Below are 22,433 nucleotides of genomic sequence, written 5' to 3' on the forward strand. Positions count from 1 at the left end.
TCTCAAACTCTTGAGAGATGCCTGTGTTCTTTTCTTCTTGCTAATTCCTCACATCCCTCATCCGTTTCTTCACATAACGGTTTGTCACCATTGAATTATTCAAGTCTGCCTCCCACTCATATACAAAGTAAACTGAATAAATTAGAAAGTTAAGTATTCACTGTCAGCTTGTCATTTTGTTTGAAATAATTTTCTTCGAAATTTAACTTTTTAAACAGTTTTAAAAAGATACCTGAATTATTTGGTAAGCATAACAATTGCAAAGTTTTCATTTCTGCAGACAGAATCCATAGTCACCATTAGGTTTGTATCACGTTCTTGGGGATGAAATCCTACATGCTCAGAAACTGCTCTTTTCTTCCCCTCAAATCCTACTTTCTTCTTGGCCTATTCCGGTTGTGCCACAGTAACACACTAAGACGTGTTTCATCCAAGCACGTGGCAAGTCATGGGGATAACTTCCAAGCATTGGTGTATTGCTTACAGACAATAAACATGTATCTCTACTACATATGTCAGTGCTAACAGCCTGCTTAAAACACTAACTTTGTAAATTCCTTAGAGGGGGTATCAGTACATTCTAAACTGACATTTATTCACTTAAAGCATGGAAAATTAAATAAATGTATTTGGAAAAAAAAAAAAAAAGGCTTACATACACCTAGCCATGAGAATAGTTAATGTAATTAAATATATTTAAATATATCTTTTCAGGTTTGTTAGTAGAAAATTGTTGCAGAAATAAAGAAAGAAAAGTATTTTAAAATGCAAGCAGCATAGATTTATATAAAAATACAATTGTTATATTCACTTTAAAAATATTCAAGAAGATATTAACTTGCTTAATTTTGTGTATTAGTTGTTCTCTTTTTACTCATATGACATGGCTGCTGCTTTAGTGTTTAAAGTACATCAGATTGAAAGAATCAAAAAAACCACAAAGTTTATATTACACAGGTGAGATAGTTACTGCAATAGCAGGTATTTTATATATTTTATTTTATTTATTTATTTTTTGTTTTGTTTTGTATCTTTAATATTTATGTAGATAGCACAGTACATGCATTGAGTCTGTATTTGTGTACCAGTCTAATGGACTTCTGGTATTAAATTTTTACAAAAGTGCTTTTATATTGCAAAATTATATACTATTACTGCATCTTTTAATGTGTAGTATAGAGTTGTTGGTTTTTTTTTTCCTGGTTTCTGTACACTTACTGTCCAAGTGAGTGAGTTATACACACAGAGGAAGAAAGCATCAAACTTCTGTGTTGCCACTGCATTATACCCCTAATAGTCTAGCAGATGATTTAAGAGCTGTTTTTCTGCAGCCTGACTAGACCAGTTTGCTTAGAGAAATGTGAATAAAAAGCGGATCTATTAAGTATTGCCAAAAAGACATTTTTAAAAAGAAAGGACAGAAGAAAGTTACAACCAAAGTACATGGCAGTGGTCAGGGTAGTGGGAAGGTGACGTGAAGCTGCCTACTCTAGCTAGTTTTCCATTGTTTACTCATTCTGGATTTTTTCTTTTTTCTCTTGTTATTTTTTTCCCTTTTAACTCCATAACGATTAAACAAGTGTTCTTGGGCAGATAAACTACTCTCGCCCAGGGGAAAAAAATATTGATACTGTTTCTTTTTACATTATTGAGAAGGGGGAAAAGAAAAAAAAAAAAGCAAAGAAAAGAAAAGAAAAAAAAAAGCCTTTACGTTTGTGCATAAGATTTTGGTATGATTTATTGCTCATAAGTTTGTTACAGTTCTGGGAAAAGAAATCATTGTATTGCTTCAATAGGAAGTAATTTGCGGGTTGGAGATTAGAATAGTAGCATATTTCATTCAATCAAACCTTATGGATTTATAAGCAACCAATACATCCAAGATCTCAAACAGAATTAGCAATGTATTTTAAAGATTTATTGTTGTAGTAACAGCATATTTGTGGAGATAATAAGGGGCCATATGCCACTTCTGTACTGCACCTGCAGTTTGCATTGTTGTATGCTCATATGCTCAGGATGCACCTGGATGTATGTAACCTATGTGCCCTCTGAAACTGAGGTCTGCCAAAATTATGAGTCCAGTGCTCCACAAAGATCTTGTGACTTAAAAGGTTCCTGCCTTTCCTAGCAGAGAAGATCAAACAGAAAATGACTATAGTGGATATTATACTTGGTAGAGAGAAGCCATTACCATGAATTCCCTATCCTGCTGTTTCATGACTCTTGGTCACACAGCTTGTGATTCCTGCTAAAATAACTCATTTTTTCCCAAGCAGACTAATCCACAGAACAGTTACTAATCTTGCAAGTCATATCTTTTTTTTTTGTTTGTTTTGTTTTTGCATATTTTCAGGAACCTCTTCTAGGTTGACTTCTTATTCCCTTCCTGGTTATATCAAATACATTATATTTTCATTTTTAAGAAATGAAGATGTGATTTTCAGCACTTGATATGCTCAACACATAAAATATGAATAAGCTATCTTCATTTAAATTTGGACCTAGAAAGATTTGTTGACAAGTAGTCTCTCACATTCTGCCATTTTGTAGAAATTGTCATCCTGTATAATCACTCATTAATACAGGAGGATGAATATAGAAGCAGGTCATGTCTTCATAATATTTAGTCCATCTGTATAAACTTCAGGTGTCCTTTCCACTGAGATTATTCTTATGTTGTTCCATTTGAATTTCTCATGCCTTCATCGTCTTTCTAACAGGTTTTTCTGTTTCAGTGGATATTGTAATTGAGAGAAACTAAATGAACCCGCACTATCCCTATTTGTCTTTTAGGCAAGATAACCACTCACACAACTTTCTGTCCAATTTTGGTTACTGAAGCATTTTACTGGTTCTGATTAGTCCCACAGAGTGGGAGCATCCTCATCTTGTCAGTTCAGAAGAGTCATTAAAACCTGTGTAAGCTGTGCTGATGCATGAGCTAGGGGTATGTAAATTCCCTGTTAGTGAATGCATTCTTCATCCTGTCAATTTTTTGCTACCTGCTGTTAACTCTGTAGGTAACCGAGTGCAGCTGATAGAGGAAAAAATATTGAAAGCAGATTGGTTGTAAAGAAGTAGCAGAGGTGATCCTTACATGTTCATAATTAGGTTTGTTCGGAAGACATTGTATTAAAAATGTTTTTTGCATCACTTGGATAAAGTAACAGAGGAATTAGCATGGCAATTAAGTCACGCTACTTACTTAATAAGATATTTTAAAATAGGAAGGGTTCATATGAGATATTTATTTTGAGCCATTCTCATTTGTGCTGCTGGCACTCAGCACATGAGGTTGTTCATCTGAGATGACACTAGCCAGTGCAGTTACAAGTGTGATCCTCATGTGCATTTGAGCTGACCTTGAAGAATATCTCCACTGCAGCTGAATCAAAAGAATTACGTACGGTGGTTTTTTCAATTGTTTTTAAACTTGCAGTGATTTCAAACAGATTTTTTCCCCTACTAAATGCAAATAAAAGTGTAAATCTTCATGCATATTTCTGTTCTCAGGAGATGACCCATCAACTTGGCAGGAGGGCAATACTATATAATAGAATTCAGTACAGAATCTCACCAGAGTTTGATTTAATATAGAAATATTTGACAGCACTTAAACTTGAATCTTGATACAATCCACATTGTAAGAAGGAAAAATTATATTAAACTGATTAATATTACCAATGTGCAAAAATTAACTGTGATTTTTTTTCTCAGTATAAATCATTTTCCAGAAGCAAGCCCATTTTGCAAGCACTTGCCAATTTTCATGTAAATTTGTTCATTGCTCTTGTAATGCACGTACCAGATGCATTGTAATGTCCTCTCAATAATATGTCAGTAGATAAATATATTAAAAATAGATGTTTAATTCTGTTTCAAGAAAGTAAAGTTAAGCTCTTTTTCAGTTATTAAAATCAGAAATTGTGGGGGCTTGGGACTGAAACGCCATTAACAACATGGTCAGGAAAACCTAGCATTATTAATCTTTTCATCAGTGTGTAGAACAGTGGTTTTATTCTGAATTAGGTTTCTTGTATTGAAAGCTAAATTTTCAATTTGGTACTGTAGGAAAACAAAGGGTATTATGCCCATGCCATATCATGTTCCAATATTTTTCTTTGCAGTTGTACATGTCTAAGAAGAACGAAATGGACTATTTAGGTTATTTGATTAATTTCTACCCCAAATCCTGAAGACAGCATGGTTTTTTAGGATTGTTGCTGTCTAAAATATTTCTCACTTTGTTTTTGTGCATCAGCTCAGACAACAGGGATAATCTGTCTCTGTTGGCAGTATGAAATAGCACTGGCATTCCTTCCGTGTCACCAGTTATTTCTAAGAGTAAAGACCTGAATGGAATTGGTTTGCCTTGCCATAGGCATTTGATATAATAGCAGTTACTCCAGGCATTTTTACAGATCAGGTGGATCTGAATCTACATGTAGATCTCTGCCTTTCTAAAGAGACAAGCCAGTATGGTTGCTCAGTTTTAAGTGTCTGTAGATACTTGTACTCAAGCAAGTCAGTCCTATCTCCCCACCAATTCCCACAGTCAAGGCACCTAAGTCATACCTATTCATTAGCTAATAACTGATAATTATTTTTGAATGATAGCTTTTTTGTGTGTGGCAAAACTTGGCGTTGGTATGCAAGACCACTTTTGGTTGCTTTAGAAAATGTTATTCAGTGTAACCAAGGTAGAATAAGACTCATATTTAAGTCTCTGCATAGGACTATACGTTTCTGTATTAGGTACACCAGAAAGCACTGCTGGGGCAGACATAAAATCCAGCTAGTTAAGGTGAGGTAGTACCTCAAAGAACGGGAATGGCCACATTTGTCTCTTCAAATCTTGCTTTGTTATCTTACTTGAAGCAGTGGAGATCCTAGTACCCTGCTGTGCTTTCCAAGGTATGTATGCATTTAGAGATTTGTGATGTTGGAAACCTTAAACAAAATAAATCCTGAAATTTGTTGATCTACTAGAACACTGATGGGTATGTAGAAGACGTTAAAGTCTCAACAGCTCCCAGATGCTTCACTTTTATTAATAAGATAGACTCTTACCTAACCGACATTTTAACTATATTTAATCATTTGCATGTCAAAACGTCAAAATGAGGGCTAATAATCTGTTCAGAAATATCATGTCATTTTTAATATACACCTTTATTTAAAGGCTGTCAACAGTAGGGTTTTCTCAACACATTCAGTCCAATTTGTATCTGCACATTTCATTAACAGTGAGGCAGAAAAGTACTCCGTCTTTGAGGTGGATTCTCTTTTACCAACTCTTCGATTGTGTGGAAAAAAAGTAGAATTTACAGCAAGAATAGTATCTGAAATAGCAAAGCAAAACAAACAAACAAGGAATCTTTACCATAAAGAGGACATAATGCTTTCTTTTGATTTTCTCAACAGCCTTTACTTGCATCATAATCTCTCATTTAGAGCAAAAGTTAGATTTTCCTTTGTGGGTCAATATACTGAGAATGAGATATTTGCCTATTGCAGCTTGAACACAAGAATGAGAAAAATGTATGCTTTGCTTATTGATTTTCACCTGTTCAAGTGGTTTCTCTTTCTCTTACTTTTTAGTGTCTAGCAAAGAGCTCAGTTATTATGTAGTGCTTTAATGAAGTCTATAGGCAGCTTGTTTGTAGAGACATCATACTTTAAGCCCATATCAACTTTCTATCTACTTTAAGCCCATATCAACTTTCTATCTACCTTACCACAAAGAATTTATGACACTATTTAGTGGGCTGTTTCAGAATAGAAATAAATAGTATAGAACTGCCAAGCTTTATATTTTACACAGATTGCACATTATATATTGTCGTATTGTTGTGTGTTTAGACACATACAATTTTCAGAGCAATACAATGTATTCATATATTGTAAAGTATTTATTGTAGTTTCTTGTGTGTCATTAGGTTATTAATTCACTGTAAGGCAAAGACTTTCTAAGTAGAATTGTGCTAGCTTCTCTTTAGAAGTTCCAGCAGCATAAAACTCCTGCTACTGTAGCTTGTAGTGACCTGCCTTATCAGTAATTTGTTTTCTAGAAGATGAAAATTAGTTTTCCTCATATCTGTAATGATCCTCATACACACCATGAGTGTACAATGATACTACTAGTGCAGAACTATGCAATTGACACTTTTTTGGGCATCACACTAATAACAGTGCAGTGAAGGGTTTTGCCTGTCATAATTATATCTTTTATATTTAATACAATAGGCTGATTGAGGGTGGATTTTTTTTTTCTCTTTACTAACGACTTGTTTTCTTCTTACTTGTTTCAGATTCCTAGTATCATTAAAACATAATGAGCATTTTTTAAACTTTTTTTGTGTTCAGAAAAAATGCAGTACGTAGTTCTGCTGATTTGATTCTGATTCACCTGCTTGTTAACCTGTAAGGTTGTTTCATGTAAGGATAACATCCATGAAAGTCACAAAGATTAGCATATGAAAGTAAAGAAGGGACAATATAAATCTCAAAAAGCATGCCTTGCAGTGTTCTACCCCTGCTTAAAAATATTTTTATTAATACTCAATGTTTTATCTCCTTTTTTTGTCTTAAAATAATAATAGTATTCTGTGATTTTCAGTTTTAAATAATTATCGAGTTGTATCTCCAAATCACTCTGTATTTCACATACTTCCTTTTCTAAAATATTTACATTATATGGATGTGACCCTTCAGTTGTAATCAACTGGACTATAAATGAACCCATGAAATGCCTCATCCACTTCACTCTCAGTTCACACTGGATGCGTATTACATTCTAGTATTGAATTTGAATCAGAAAGAAGTATAATTCAGAATTCAGAAACAGAACACATTATTCCAGTATTTTCTGAAATGGAAATATAACAAATACCCAAATTTATAAAGAAAAAAAAAAAAAAAGAATATTCAAAAATCAGTCTTTGTATATGCTGCCAGCTGTCTTCCCACACAGAAAGGAGGGAAAGAAAAGAGGTGTTTGGAAAACATGAATTAGAAAATGATTTAGGTAGACCATGTATATACTTTTAACGTCAGTAGACACTTCCCAGTAAATGACCTGTTTCCTATTTCGTAGAAAGAAGATTTAAAAAAAAAAAAAAAAGTTGTGTTGAATAAAAAAGAGTCAGAGCACAGCTGGGAGAGAAAGGGTCCTGGAGTGAGGCTGCAGAGGACCTAGTGTGAGTCAGTGGAAAGATAGGAGGGCATTAAGAGAAGGAACGGGAGCTGAGCTGTGGTTCGGTAGGCCTTGTGGGAGAAAGTGAATATCCAAATGGATATGGTACATTGGGATGTGAGCTTCTGGAGAATACAAATGGATTTTTTTTTTATTTTTATTTTTTCTGGAGATCAGTCTCATCCTCTTATTCCAAGACAGTGTCGGCTGTATACTAACTAGTACTTACTAATGGTTGCCAATTGTAGTTTTAAACACAATTTTGTTTTACTATGTCCTGCCTTCTTCAGTCCACAGGATGTCATGTGCATTGTCATAGGATGCCAATCTCTTCTCTCTGGCAACAGCGATAGGAACAGGGGGAACAGCATGAATCATGAATCTGCATCAGGGGAGGTTCATGCTGAGTATTAGGAAAAGATTCTTCAGTGAGAGGGTGGTCAGGCACTGAGACAGGCTCCCGGGGCGGTGGTCATGGCACTGAGCCTGCTGGAGTTCAAGAAGCATTTGGACAACACTCTTGGAAATATAGATAGATATTCAAATCAACTAGCACTTTCCCAAGAACACATAAATCTCTGACCCTGCTCTGCCTAACTTGTTTCTAGGCAAGCCTACCCTTTGGGAGTCTCTGAAGTTATTTTAAGTCAATGATTAAGCCATAATCATTGAAATGCTACCTTTTTTCTAGGTTTGTTATGATTCTTGATACAGACACTAGTAAAGAAGTTCTTATGAAAGTAAGAGATATAAGGTACCCATATAAAATAATTCTTTATTTGAAAGGGGAAAATTAGTCCTCCATTCCAAATTATTCTCTATATTTCTTGATAAAATTCCTATTTTATTTTGAAATTTCTTCAAACTGAGATATCTAGGTAGTCTCAATTTAAGACAGAAAGAAACCACAGCTAATATATTAAGATAAATTAAGAGGAAAATATAGTCTAGCAACTGAGTACCAATCAATTTTTTGAAAAAGTATTCTGTGTGTGGAGTCATTAGTTCCCTGTTTTCTTGTCTACGTTTTTTGGAAGAAGTGTCTTATTTTTGAACCAAGATTTGTCTCATACGAACATAAGATCAATTAGCCACATACTCAGATCAGTACATAGGGCTTTCAGAAAAGAGAATGATGAGATATTTTTAGATGTTAAAAAAAAAAGAAAAGCTAAACTGAACAATTTAGGAAAATCATAAACTAGCTTTTATTTTGTTGAGGATTAAATATGCTGTGAGCTATGTATGAGCCCCTTTGGCTCAAAGATGTCCTTACTTCAGCTCTGATTACAAAGTTTACAAATAAAATCAAACACTATTTCTACATGTTCTGTCTCATATTGTGTTAGCTTGTCCTCAGGCATGATAATAGAGAGTCACTAACAAAAAGCATAAAGTCAGCAAAAAGTGGTTTTAATACGTATTCTGCCACATGTTATTACAAGCTGACATTAACAAACTTCATTTGTGCAGAGCTCCAGACCTTGTATTACCTCTTTGTGACCATGTAAAACATAATATGCCATAGAGATATTAAGTTTGCATGGATGCTTCTTGATGAAATAGGCTCACCTGGAAACAAGAGCTATTGAACCCATATTAAAGAAAGCTCGAGAGTTTGTTTGTTTTTTTTTTTTTAAATGCTTTCTCTCAGTTTTTAGTAATATCTGTTCAGTTCTTTTCAAATTGAAGATGTTGGGATATGTGCGTGTTTGAGTGCTAGAAGATTTTACTGAACTTCTTAGTTATCATGTGCAGAGTCTGACATTAAAATTACTTGATATCTCTTCCATTTTGAAGCATATTTATACATCAGTGTCTTTTCTGAAGGTGATGCCTTTTAGATATGAGGAGACAATTATTGTTATGGTAAAGAAAGAAGTTTAGTAAGTTTATTGAAAAGGAGTCTAATGTCTTCTCTGAACACTTCCTCCTGAGGTTGTGTTATAAATTTTACATATTATTGTTGCTGGAGAAGAATTTTGAATTACCTAAGTTAGGAATGACGGAATTTCTTAGAGGAAGGGTATTACCAAAGCTCTCAGTGTTATGTGTCTGTATGTTTATATAATAAACTTTTTCTATAATTAAAATCTCTCCTAAAAACAAACAAACAAACAAACAAATAAATAAATAAAATAAAATAAAATAGCGAAGATCTAGATTCTTAGCTTTGCTTTTTTTTTTTTTTTTTAATTTCAGCAAAGGTTAAACAGGAAATTTTCCAAGCGTTGAGCTTCAGCTTCATCATCCTCAATATGCTCCATCATCTCTAGCCAGTGGACAATGGAATAACTTCCAGTTATAACTGTGGCATAAGCCACAACAGCAAGTAGCATCACATAGGTCAGAACTAATCTGTTAAATGAATAAGTGGTAGAGAAAAGTCCAAGGCTCTTGAGCTGAATTGGCCATACTTCCATACTTCTATATTGTCAAAAGTTCCCTGACCTGTTTTTTGGCCTGGCCAACTTTCACTCTCAAAGATTTCCCACGCTGTCTTTCCCAAGATTTAATGTGGGTCATGTACAATTAGAAACTGACAGTTTGCATGTTGTTTCTCAGATTAAGAGATTTTAAGAACAGGGATCTGGACGTACTATGTCACTTGACCACAGTCACAACAAATGATTCTCAGTACGTTTAATTTACTAGTAAAAATGTAGCTAGAGACAACTGAGAGATAAGGTTTGATAAATTTTCCTTTCCTCCGGATACTCACAGTTCTTCCTTATGCTCATTCAGTATTTTTAAGTGCTTTCCATGTGGGACATCTCTCAGGTGACGGGGTCACGTATTAGACTTCCTCTTTGTCATAGCTGAACAGTGCAGACTTCCACAGTTCCTCTTTGTCATATATGAACAGTGTAGAAGAGTCCGTTATTTTAATAGGATCTACCGCACCCTTTACTTTAAATAAAGATATATTTTTACTCTGAAAATGTTCATAGTTAATACAGCACACTCTAGTTTTTTACATGAAAACTAGTTTTCTACTAAAAAAACTAGTTTTTTACTCTAGTTTTTTAACTGAAGTTGAGTAACTTCAGTGAGAAAAATGTAGTATTAAAACAAGGGAAAAGCTAGTTTTCACAGTAGAAAACTGATATCTTTAAGCATAAGGAGCCATTTTGTGTGTGTTTCTTAACATCTGAGGAACAGATGATACATTTTTATGAACACTTAAAACTTCTATGACCTGCATATTCTCCTCACTTTACATAAGGTGTGAAGTGTTCCACTTGAGGTTACAATGGGAATGGAATTCAATACTGTATAGGTCACATATTTTAATAGTAGTATTATTGGAAGTAGTGATAGTAATAAGACTTGTGGTACTTACCAACTACCTGCCCTTTTTTTCAGTTCAAAGTATTCCAGAGAGCCCTTGGAACATTGGTTTTAGTTGCTGGTCATTGACTACTCACTGACTACTCACTGACTACTGACTACTATGTTTATGAGTATGAGCAACAGCACAGGTCATATGTGCATTGAAATCCAATCATATACCACTAAAACACTTGATTAAAATGATGAAGGAACAACAAATCAGTAGGGTTACTGCTGTAAAATCCTTTTCACTTCACAAGATAAATAAGTGTTGGCATTACATTGTGCATATTAATTCCTTTTAGCTGTGGATGATCATCATAAAAATTTTCTGTAGATGCCCATGTAATACAACTAACAGTCAAGGAGTTAGTTAACATAAAGGGCAGAACACTGGAAGCAGGCTGTAATAGAACTATTATGTACATTATGTATTAAAAATAATGTTACATATGCTGTATATATCATTATATATACATACTGATGTACATTATGTATACGGTAATGCATTATATATAATATATTATAAAATGTATATATTCTAATGTTATAATTTCAAGGATTTTATAAATTCTACATGTCAGGGTGAGGTCCTCTTTAGAGACATGGAAGCCTGCAGATGGGTTTGTAGCATGTCATTTTAGAGTAGTAAACAAGATTTTGTCTTAATGATGATGTTCTAAAAGCTTTTATTAATGAAGGGATCAAACGAAAGGGATTATACAACAGTGAACCATGTGGTTTAGGCATGTTACATCGCTCTCAGAGTAAGGACATAATTTTTCCTAGTTGACAGACAATTCTATTATACTTCTCTTCCAACTATTCAGAAATCTGAAAACTCTTACTAATTCAGACAGCATTTGTTCAGTTATTGAACTTTAGTTATCTAGTCAGAGGAGAAGGTGCTGAACTCACCATAAGGAATAACACAATGTAGACATCAAAAAGTCACACCAGCCATATCTTGATTCAACAGCATCCCTATGATATCAGTATTGGTGAGTATTTAGTTAGGAAAGAAATTGTCAACCTAGTAATATTCCTGTAGTAAAGGTTTTAGTTCCTTGGGATTTCTAGGATTATTTTTTCAGTTCTTCTGCAGAAGGACTCCAAATACTCCACAGTACCTCCAGATTCTCCTTCTGCCAGGCCTTGCTGGAGGGTAAGTTTCTGCTCAGTGCTTTCCTACCCTCCCAGGTACTTTCTAATGTACAATGGATATCTCAAGCAACAATTCTCCAGAGGTCATGGAGGCAGTGGAATGCAGGTGCAGAATGAACCAGGTTGTGCTGCGTAAATCTGCAACACCATTTAACATGATCACCTCAGGTCTGAATAGGAGCAACCAGCTGGCATTCAGAGATAGCACAGGTTTAAGTGTGGCACTGGGCTGAACAAGAAGGTGAAACATTGACAAGAAGAATGCATAAACAGTGACAGTTCTTTTAAAAAGGGTCTTAGTGTATTACTACAGAAGTCCTCTTGTTTTCAGGATCTCCCGTGAAAGATCTTTGTTTAACATCAATTCATTTTAATGGCCATGAATAGCTAAATGTCTGTTTTATGTGCATTTACAGGCTGGAACTTTAGCTTGTAATGCTGTATTAACATAATCATTGACATTACAGGGAAGGAATTCCTGCACAAATTATTTGCCTTTATATTGTCTGCTTTCTGCATAACACTCTTTTCAAGAATACTCAGAAAGCTATTGAAGAAATTCCTTCAGACAAAGAAGAAAAGGTTTAATGAAACAGCATTACTGAATGGCAAGACTAGCATTTCTGGACAGCTTTCAAAGGAAGGATCTGGTGTTTGGTTTCTGTAGCACCTTTCTGCAGCACCTCTTGACTGTGTTTGAGGGTGTTAAACATTGCTGGAAGAGAGAGAATTTTGTTTCGATATATATATGTATTTTTAATCATAAAAGTATGTGGTTAGCCTAAGTTATGATGTTAGTTGTCTTCTGGCATTTGACCAGTTGAATTACTCCAGATATTAGTGACCCTTTCTCTGCCCTGTATTTTAATCTTCTTTTCACTCTCCAATCTATTTAAAGCAGTGATCTTAAAGAAACGGTATAGTACTTCTCTTGTTTAATCCTCTGAAATTTCTCTGAACAAACATGGCTAAAACTGGTTGCCACCGTTCTCTCAGACAATATTTTTTTCATAAAAATGATTTTCTTCTAAAAAAATACCTTTTTCAATAAAGATATTTTTTCATATTTTCCCCTGAAAGTTGTGTCAATATTGTTCCAGGTTGCCTGGAATTTTTCAGTGATGGGCAGAGACGTGGACCTGCAAAGACTCCTAAGTCAAAGAACAGTAAAAGGTGAAGAAATGTCAACATGGGAAATTTTCTCTTTAAGGTGTCCTTGATTTAGTTTCCTTGGGTTCCTGCTTCTTTTGCCATCCTCTGAATAAAGCCAAGTCAGAAATATTCAAGAATTTGTTAAAGACTAGAGATTAGTGCAGATTGTTCTGAACATGGAAAAGAAAGCCAAATATTATTCTCACAGAACCTTCCTAAATTAGAAGCTATTGAAGTGAAAGAAAAAACAGTCAAACAAACAAACAAACAAAAGCTCTCATTTTGTAATAACAACAAAACCATGAGTGCAAAGAGTAGAGAGTAGGGTTGGGAACTTTTCCTTTTCTTTTTCTCTCAGACATGTTTTTAAGGGGAAAGAAAAAAAAATCATCTTTCTGCTTTTACTCCACTTGATTGATTTTTAAATGCATTTTTTATAATTTTAGCTGAATCCAACAACTAAATTCTTGCAAGTTCTGTGAAAGCTGGAGGTATGATTGAGATCCCATTCAGATAACATAGGCAAGTTCTTCCTCTAAAAATTTTTAAGACCACCTGAGGAAACTGAACATACATGGGACCTGATGAGATGCATCCCAGGCTGATGTAGCTGATGTAGCTGCCAAGCCACTCTCTATCATATACGAAAAGTCCTGACAGTCAGAAGAAGTCTCAAATGACTAGAAAAAGAGAAACAATACTGTCATTTAAAAAAAAAAAAAAAAAAGGCATTTAAAAAAGATGACCCAGAGAACTACAAGACCAGCCAGCCTTACCACCGTGCCAGAAAGATCCTCCTGGAAGCTATTTTAAGGCATATTGAAGACAACAAGGTGATTTGACACAGCCAGCCCAGTTTCACCAAGGGTGCTGTCCAATGTCATGTCTGACCAATCTGGTGGCCTTCTGTGATGGAGTGACTACATCAGTAGACAAGGGAAGAGCAACTGATGTTGTCTACTTCTGTAAGGCCTTTGATATGGTCACACAAAACTTCCTTGTCTCTAAATTGGAGAGAAATGGATTTGATGGGTGGACCCTGATGGATAAGGATTTAGCTAGATGGCTGCTTACAGATAGTTGCAGTTGATCTCTCAATGTCCAGATGGAGGTCAGTGATGAGTGGTATCCCTCAGGGCTCCATGCTGGAACCAGTACTGTTTAATATCTTTATTAATAAGTTAGACAGTGGGATTGAGTGCACCCTCAGCAAGTTTGCAGATGACACCAAGCTAAGTAGTGCAACAGAAGATACAGTAGATACAACAGAAGGAAGGGATGCCATCCAAAGGGACCTTGGCAAGCTTGAGAAGTGGGCTCACATGAAACCCCATGATGTTCAGCAAGTCCAAATGCAAGGTGCTGCACTTGGGTTGTTGGGAGAATCCCTACTTTCAGTGAGGGTTGAACGGAGGGAGAGCAGCAACACAGAGAGGGACTGAGGATGTTAGTAGATGAAAAATTGAACATGAGCTAGCAATGTGTGCTTGCAGGCCCGAAAACAAATCATGTCCTGGAATGCATGTCCTATCAAAAGAAGGTTGAGGGTGATGAATCTTCCCGTCATCTCAGCTCTTATGAGACCCTACCTGGAGTACTGTGTTCAGTTCTGGAGCAACCAGCACAAGGACATAGACCTGTTAGAGCTGGTCAAGAGGGGGGCCAGATCAGAGGGCTGGAGCACTTCTCTTATGAAGACACGCTGAGAGTCAGGCTTGTTTAGTCTGGAGAAGAGAAGGCTGAAGGGAGACCTTATTGCATCCTTTCAGTACTGAAAGGGGGTTTAAAAGAAACACATGGAGAAACTTTTTACAAGGGCCTGTAGTGATAGGACAAGGGATAATGGTTTTAAACTAGAAAAGTGTATAGACTTAAATTAGAATTAAGAAATTCATTACTGTGAGTGTGGTAATACACTGGAACAGGTTGCCCAAAGAAGTTGTGGGTGTCCCATCCCTGAAAGTGTTCAAGGCCAGGCTGGATGAGGCTTTGATCAGCCTGGTCTAGTGGAAGGTGTCCCTGCCCAGGGGAGAGGTGTTGGAACTAGGTGATCTTCAAGGTCCCTTCCAACCCAAACTATTCTTTGATTCTAAGAAACAGCCTTTGTTTTAAAGCGTTTTATGTTATGCCTTCTAAACAGCTTATTGATAAGTATTGCTTCCTACTTCCATGCAGGGAGATCACTTTCTATTTCCAGTTTATCTTTTTTTTTTTTTAATCCAAACATCATGCGAACCATGTCAGGAAAGATTTATAGCAATCTGCTAAGTAATAAAAATCATTCTTTTTAAGGAGTTCAGTAGATGTAACCCAGTTCTTAGTACTGTATACACTTTTTGGTATGCATATGGCATACTTTTTAGGCTTAACATACCATAGCTTTGAATCTCTATGCTTCCTCATTAAGATTGTTTACTGAAAATAAATTATTCTTTTTAAAAATTGCATTAACATTGTTTGATATCCTCACAGTGTGTTTGCCTTATGTTGAAATGTCTTCAACTCAGTAATTATGTTGTTTCACTGAAGTCAGAAGTATTTGTTATTTAAACACAATATTTGATGCATCAGAACTGAGGAGAGGTTAATACAGGGAAGATAAACTATATGTTAAAGTATCTGACTAACACAACAGTTGATGCAGCAGTGATTGTTATAATTAATTTTTCCAAATATTTTCAGTTACAGAGCATAACTTTCAAAAATCTATACCATCTGGCTGAAAAAAAATCCTCATTTAGCTACAGTAGAAAGGTGGTATTTTGTCTTCAAAACAGCCCTGTTAATTTTTCACTCAGTGTCGCAGAATAACCAGCTCTTCTAAAGAGGGATAAGACAGTTTTAATTTTAGTGTCAGAAAGGTTTGATAAGGTGTTCAGTGTCCTGTATGTAAAAAATAAAAACCAACCAAACAAATGAAAACCCAGAAGATTTACTCTTTCTGGCATCAAAGGGGCATGTCTTCCCTGGGACTCTTACGAAACTTAAGTGCAATGAATTTTATTGCCTTAATTAGTTCAATGTTTATTTGGTTGAATTCAAATTAAGAATGTTAATTTTGAGTAAATGTGTCCAAACAAGAGCTAAACACAATTTAATTATTCCACTTCATAATTTGTTTTAAATATATATATATTTAATACCACTATGGAAACAAAGCCTCAGTCATTCAAATATTTCCTTCTTCTACAGTGTATCCTATGGTTGTTCACTGCTGGATTTTTCTCTGTCATTTTAAATTTGTAGAAGATGTGATTGCAACATATGATACTTACTTGTGAGATATCCCCAAACTGGCTAGCTCAGGTGTATAGCTTGAGTAGCACAATCTGTAGTTAAGGCTATTATAATCTCCATAGCTGTGGCACTCCCCATAGGTATTCTGACTCTGCCAAAACTTTTCTACGTTTCCTTGGAAATTCATACCAAAGTAAAGCTATGTTCCCTCTGAACTGAATATTTACGCTCTACCTGTCTCTTTCCTTTATCACAAGAATGTGAGAACCTTATTTATAAGAATAGAAAAGACTGCACTATCCCTTGCCTAAGTAATTAATACAAACACAAAACAGCAAAAAAAAAAAAAAAAAGACATGGAATAGTCCATTTCTTCCTGTTAATTTCTTCCTTGATCTTGATCTGGGGTAGTCAAGGACAGGAAACTTCATCTCCCCCTGCATTTTCTAAACTTCTCTCTTGGCCCTTTGAGAGTGCCCATGCCAAGCATGGTCAGAAAGACAAATTATACTCATCCACAGTTTCACAGTTTTCCTGACTCATTCAAATATTTCTAATAGATTAAATATATGTTTCTATCATGCATCATTCAGATACTGAAATATTATTTCACATTTTTCACAAAATGCATGAATTAACATGCATACAGTTCTTGGTCTTTCTCTCTCCCCCCCCCCCCTTTTTTTTTTCTGAATTGCATGTTTTTTATTTTACGTAATACCTGTTTTTAATGTGATAGTGTACTTTTTTAGCAAGGTATGGAAGAATGTAGTCAGACAAAACTTCTTAGGTTTGGTGTTCCAATTTTTGTTCCAATTTGGTTTGGTTACTACAGCTCAAAGCAATGTGGTGTTTGAATTAGCTGGGTAGAAAGGGTGAAGTCTTCCTTTGTTTCTCTTTATTCAAAACACTAATTACGTTTATTTGAAATGTTGTGCTTCCTCTCTTACAGTTTTTAAAAAGTGCTTTAGGATAAGGAGTGAATTCATGCCATCTCTCTTGTATGGATATAGTAGTAATCGATAACCATGTCTCAGTCCTACAGGGAGAGATTTAAATGATTAATATTTCTGTGCAATATTTCAAACACTGAATTGTTTTGTATATAGCTAATTCTGTTTTAATGCAAACATTGCACGGGGTTTAAAGAGTCTTAAAACTTTAATCTAATCAAGATGAAGCTTTAGTACAGTAGAGACAATAAATACGTTTCGGTTTTGGATTTAGACTGTAACCCAAGTACGTATGGCTACATCTACACTAGCAACTAAAGCAGTACCAATGCCTGTTAGGCTCTGCAGCCAGCTGTTATGGCCTAGCCACCTCCATAGCATTAAATCTCATATCCTCTTTAACAAGATAACTTCATAAAAAAATGAATCTAGGAAGTAATCCCTGGACGAAGTGAATTCCCAAGGGCTGCTTGGTGATGGAGTGTGTGAGTGCTCGTGGACTGGTCCAAAGCCTCACCTGGGCAGGTGTAACAGTGTAAACAGTGCAGATTCCTAAGTACTCTGCTGAGTTTGTCTCCTGTCACTCTTTACTTGCATGTATGTAGTCTGTGCATCCCTGTCTGCTCAGTGGTTTATGAAGACAAATCTGAACTTAAGCCAAGGCAGAACCAAGAGCTTGCTAGATTGTGAAACTGCCGATGGTGCTATGCCCGCTTGCTCCAGTGCAGAGAAATGTAAACATGGCTTTTGCAAATCTCTGCAGACACATAATCCAAATCACAATATGGTCATTACATTGCAATTATTTTGAATCAAATGAGCCAGAACTCATCAACACAGATCTTTGAAACACAGGAAACAGTCCTGTATTGCATATGATATATTCTACAATTTAAATTTTATCTAGTTTAATGTTGAAATTGTCCACTTTATTTTTTTTATTATTATTATTTTTTAATTTTATTTTTTTACAATTTCCTTTGGGTCACTGCTCCCTAGTATAATGTAACTCAGTACCTTTTGTCAGTTCTTAGCTTCCTTGTATCCATCTATATCCACTAATTTTGTTGTGTAAAAATGGAATTAAGGAAATAAAACAGAAATTGATTATTTGGCAAGGGTAGAAGAGAGACATTATTCCAGCAGTTTGTCCTAAATGCAGTGTTCTATTTTAATAATTTTAATATTTAGTGGGTTTTATTTTTAATGGGATAATGGGATTGAAATTGTAGTTGGAACTAAAAGGAGATGATTTGATTAGCTGTGTATAGTCACTGTAACCAAGTAAGAATTCATACTAATTAGCTGAACGTGTTAAGAATTGCTAAATGATACAGCCTAAGACAAAGAGCTAAGAAAGAAACTGTTTAAAAAGGGGAACATATAGAATGTGTTCTTAATTCATTTTTTTTTCTTTTTTTTTTCTGTCTTGTATTTTCCAGAAGTACAGAGAAATGTCAGTTATAAGAAACCATTTTGTATAAAATGGAAAGATATTTATAGCTCTTAATAAATTACTCTTTCTGCTCAGTGCTTGATTTGCAGTATTTGTTTTCAGATATGCTGTACTAAATTTTGCTGAGAGACACTGGTACATTGATTACCTTCACTTTTCAGGTCAATGGGAATGGTGCTCTGCTTACAAAGAAACGAGAGCTTACAGTAAAAGATTTTTGATGGAGTTCATTTAAGATGCACACACTGATTTGTATACATATGAGTTTACTGCCAATGACATTAAAAAAAAAATCGTTTTAGTATAAAACAATGAATAATGATTGGCTCTGAAAGCTGTCATTTAGCAGTTTACATCAGAGCACTTTAAAACTATTTACATAAAAATAAAAAGAAACTGAGTACATTAAATGTTTCATTAATTTTCTTTAATGACATATTTTTCTCCGAAGTATACAGTAGATGCAGATGATGCAAATTAAGAGTAATTATGTTATTGAAAGGATATTTTTGTCATAATTCCTTAAGACTTGTCATAAATACCATGCTGTAAACATCACTGAATCAATTGCTTTTTTGATTCCTTGCTTATCTTCTCCATATCCTGTAATTTTATATTAAATAATTTGAGTGCTTTTATATTAATAATAACCAGTTCTTCATCACATTGTAACTACCTTTCAAAAATAGTTATTAAGGAGGTTGTTAGCCACCTCAGGCCTACAGCTTATAATTGCCTCAAAAGCTTGTAAAATAAAATAAATACAAAAATATCTGGTTTACAGATAAATCTTAATGTGTATACTAAGACACATTTTCACTTCTTCAGTTTGTCGTGGTGAATTCTGTAGTGTCATGAATAAATTTGATGCTTCTCAAAGACAAAGTAATAATAAGAAATGTTAATTAACATTACTGTTAGGAAAGGCTATACATCAGAAATGCATTTCAATTTAACTCAATTATTTGTCTACATGGCAAGATTATAAACTGTCATCTTTGAAAATATTTAGATGTGCAGTCACTTTTTTTTAAGCTTAATTCTAATAAGGTATACGTCAGACCAATAAATCATTGTATTATTTTAAATTAATAAATAAGAAAGAAATAGGAAGAATCCCATTCTACACTCTCCTTTTTCCACCAGACTTAGACCAATATGAGTGTGAAAGCTATTTAAGAATCCAAGTGCTAAGAAATAATTCTATGGCAGAGTGACATCCATATTAGTTACATTATATCTATATAGTATTCATTAAAATATTGTCATTCATGAAAAAATAAGTAGGATTAGGGCTTCAGCCTAATTATTTATGCTGTTTGAAGAACTGTAAGGAATTCACTTATTTATCATATTCTATCTGCATGAAATAATAAATATCCATTGACAACTCCCAGTGAATAGCGGATGGAAATGTGCATCTGTAGATAGATGTAATCAATTTTTCAGGGATGATAATTTATTTAAAAGAAGAATATGATCTAATTTCCATCACTGCTGTAAAGTGTTGCATTTGAGTCTGGAAAAAATCATGTACATATAACTATAGTGGACTGTCAAAAATCGTATCTTCAGAGATTAATATTTTGATCAAAGCATACTCCAAATATCTATTTTTTACCATGTCAGTTTAAGACAATTATTTTTGGAATAAAATGTAAGAATTCAGGAAATTAATTACTTTTGTAATACAATGCAGTATCAAGAAAATTTTGTTGTTGTTGTTTGTTTGTTTCTAATGACTTTTGTACATGCCAGCACCTAATAAAAATAGAATGTGACTTAAGTGAAAGGGGGGCAATATTTGCTAAAATAAGACATGCTTAAGTAAGACATATTACATTATCTCAAATTATTGCAACATATTTCAAATCACATTATAATCCAGTTGCTGCATACTGTGACTTCAGTGCCCCACAACAAGACCATTACACTGGTGTGGGTTAGCTCTTGATTCCTATGCAGTCAGGTATCCAGTTTTCCAGCTGTGACCAAAACTGGCCACCTAAAAAGGAATATGAGTACAGTCAAATGGTGCAGAGAGATGTCTCCAGAGTATTATCCCAACCTCCAACAAGAATGCCCTGAGGTCAAAATATTTTCTCCTGATGAATCTGTCAATCACTTTCTAAACTCTTATTTGGAGGAGCCATACATAAAACAGCTTTCTTTTGTTGGTTTTGATACTGTCACTTGCTAGGATCTTTTGATGCGCCTCTCCCCCCCCCCCCCAGCCCCCCACCCCCCTTTTCTTTTTTTGTGTTGTGGAAGAAGCTCTAGAGATCAAGTCCGATTGAGTTCATTCATGCTCCTTATGGTTTTAGGGATCTGTCATAGTTCTCAGTTGTGTTTTTCAAAATGAATTCTCCTTGCTTAGGACTCTAGGTGACTCCTATTTTGTCAGTCTCTGTACAGAAACATAATTTCTTTGCCCAACTTGCCCAGCTGTACTCTGGCTTATCTGAAATGGGGATGCCATAACTGTGCATAGTCCTCAAGATGATGCGGTACTACAGATTTATAAAGTAGCATAATGATATTCTTTGGTCTTTCCTTTACTCCTTCCCTAATAATTTGTAACATAGTACTTACAGTTCATTTTTTTACTGATGCTGAGCATTAGCTATCTGTTATTCTTCTTGATATCATTTCTGAGGAATTAGCACACCGTATTATTTATAAAGGTGAGATTTCTTTCCATGTATTTTACATTTATTTACATTGAATTTTATCTGTCATTTTATCACCAAAGGTCACAATACATAGGTCTTTACTGCCCCTCTTGCTTTCAGTCTTTCTTTATCATCACTGAAAAAGGTTTCACTGTTCACTGCATTTTCCAGCTTGGGCCTCCCCCTGGATCCCTGCAGGACTCAACTAATGACTTCCTCCCAGTGTGAATACTCACCATTTACTCCAAATTTCCAAATCCAAATAGGTTAACCAATATTTTATCCTTTAGAGGGCCTTCCTACTAATCCCATGTCAGGCTGGTTTCTTCAAGAGCCTTTGATAAAGAAACTTGTGAAATATCTTTTAGTAATCAAGTATAAGGTGTCAGCTTACTTTCCTTTCCATGCTTGTTTGTTCTTTAGAGAACAGCAATAGGTTGGTGAGGCATGATTTCCCTTTAAAATAGCCATCATAGCTCTTTATCTCTTTGATGTTTTTATTTTCCCATGTACTATTATTATCGTTTATTCTGGTTTTCAGTAATTTAATTGGAAATTCTTAGGAAATTTTTGTTGCATCACCTTCTTCCCAAGACACCTGTCAAAATTTCCTCCATTATGAACCCAGATGGAGAGAAAAATGTATTTTATTTTTGAGCTCTGACCTCATCTTTCTTAAATACTCCTTTTATAGCCTGAACAGCTGTTAGCCCTACAAGCTTTCTTTCTGGTTTCTAAGTCTTTGAGAAATATTTTATTATCATTTTTTATGCCTTCTCCAAGTTGTTCCTCAGATTATTTATCTTACCCGATTTCTGTGGATTTTTTTTTAGGCTGATAGGGTTTATGGTCATTTCATTTTTCCTTATTTAGATACAACTTAAGATTTTTAAGGGATACTCTTCTTGATTTTAATAATATTCCTGTCCTGATATTTAAATGTCTTATTTGTTGATTTGTTGCATTTTCTCTTTTTTTTTTTTTTTTTTTGGGGGGGGGGGTTTGGATAGGGAGTATGGATTTTTTTTTTTAATATGAAATCTATAATGCTTTTCATATCATATGCTTTATATCATATGCTGCTTCCCATAGCATCTCTTTATTATTCTCATTTTTGTGAGGGCCTTTATTAAAGAAAAAATATGTACAATAGTATCATGTTTTGTTCTTGTAGAACTAATTCATTATGACCACTCTTGCAGGATGGCTCCTTAAATGTTATATTCAAAAAGAATATGTCAAGACCAGATGCTTCGTGGTTGTGGATT

The 22,433-nt window shown here is 34.7% G+C and overlaps 1 protein-coding gene across 7 annotated transcripts in view; it reads left to right on the plus strand.

Annotated features, from left to right (window-relative positions):
- The window catches only part of KHDRBS2 (KH RNA binding domain containing, signal transduction associated 2), a 378,776-nt gene that overhangs the window by 88,401 nt on the left and 267,942 nt on the right, over nucleotides 1-22,433 (plus strand). The gene's annotated exons all lie outside the window — the stretch shown is intronic.

The sequence above is a fragment of the Anser brachyrhynchus genome (assembly GCF_964034855.1).
Source record: "Anser brachyrhynchus genome assembly, chromosome: 3".
Lineage (NCBI taxonomy): Eukaryota > Metazoa > Chordata > Aves > Anseriformes > Anatidae > Anser > Anser brachyrhynchus.